Here is a 1629-nt window from a genome sequence, read left to right as displayed (position 1 = left end):
CACTGACAGAACAGCAGAGCATTATTTCCTGAGAGGGAAGAAATCACAAGAATGTAAGCTATTAATAGGAGAAACAATGTATGTGGGAAAGAATAGGTTATATGGGAACTCTCTGTACGTCCTGTAAAAATGTTTTGTAAACTATAACTGCTCCAAAATAAATAAATAAAGTCTAATAAAAATTGTAATTCAGTGGGGACATAGAAACAAGGACCTCTGTATATTGTTGTTGTTGCTGGTATTTAATTTCATGTGTCTCCATTTTGGAATTATTGATTTTGCACACATTGAGGTTTTAAATTATTTTCTCCTTTATCAATGGGATAAATAAGTGAAAGAAGGGAAAAGTGGGTCGGCAATCTCAACTCTGCATCTCACAGAGATTGCTGTGGATCTCTCATCCTCCTAAGAAAGAAGAATCTCTTGTCTCTTCCTTTCTTCCTGCCAAGGACCACACTGACTGCTTGGACATCTGGTTATGGCTATTAGAACTGGTAAAGAGAACAGATTTGAGAGTATATTTATGTTAAGGTGTTCTGTTGGTGCAGTGCCTAAGGCATCTGAGTGCTAACCAGAAGGTTGGTGGGTTTCCTTCCAGAGAAGGAAGATGGGGCAATCTACTTCTGTAAAGATTCACTGCCTCGGGAAATCCAAAGGGGGTCGCTATGAGTAGGAATCTACTCTATGGGAGTGTTTTATTTATTTATTGGTTATTTATGTTATCAATATGGAAAATTATATTGTGGAATGTCAGAACCTAATTTATACTTGGATAACTCCATTCTGACAGCAATGTATACAAGACCACCTTCTCCAAAATATCTTGCTCCTGTGCTTCCATAAAAACGAGCTCTGGTAGCGTAGTGCCTAAGGCATTTGACTGCTAACCAAAGGTTGGTGACTCAAACCCGCCAGCCACTCAGCGGAAGGAAGACTGGGCGTAACATTTCCCTAACGATTTACCACCTCAGAAACCCAAAGGGGGTCACTATGAGTCAGAATCGACTTGCTGGCAGTGAGCTTGAGTTTGCTTTGGTGCTTCCATACCTCTGGGTCTGGTAATGCTGCCTTGTAGAACTGACAGTGAACCACATTCTTAAGGTGAATAAAACATCCACTGATGTTTCCCCACCTTTAGAATTGTTCAAGACCACATGAAGGGCAGGCACATGTACTTGTCATGATTTATCCTTATTAATACTGGGACTGTGGTGTTTTCTGAGCCAACCTTTATTCTCCTCAAGTTTAAAATGCTTAGAGAGATGCTTAAAACTTCAAATTCAGTCAAAAAGTTTTCAAAAATCTCAGCTTTATCCTTTACCTTGGCCTTCATAAGGTCAAATACAGAAATGTATACTTCAATATAATTTCTGATATCCCTAAATTTGCAGATAATCACTATTCATGTGAAAGCTTGGTTCTTAAAACTAGTCAGGATAACAACATCTAATAATTTCTTCACATTCTGGATCACAGATGATTTTTCATGGCTGTTGTACATAAATTTGAGTATTGCCTTCCTCTTGAAATTTTGGGGTAGCACAATTGATATTCTGCTTTTAATTTTTCATAAATATAAATAATTCCCCAAAATTACTTATCTTGAAAGTCTTGAGGCCTAAAGGGAAT

This window comes from Orycteropus afer, unplaced genomic scaffold (genome assembly GCF_000298275.1).
Source record: "Orycteropus afer afer isolate SDZICR_OR568_19922 unplaced genomic scaffold, OryAfe1.0 scaffold01126, whole genome shotgun sequence".
Lineage (NCBI taxonomy): Eukaryota > Metazoa > Chordata > Mammalia > Tubulidentata > Orycteropodidae > Orycteropus > Orycteropus afer.
The sequence above is the reverse complement of the archived record's forward strand: the minus strand, read 5'-3'. Positions refer to the sequence as shown.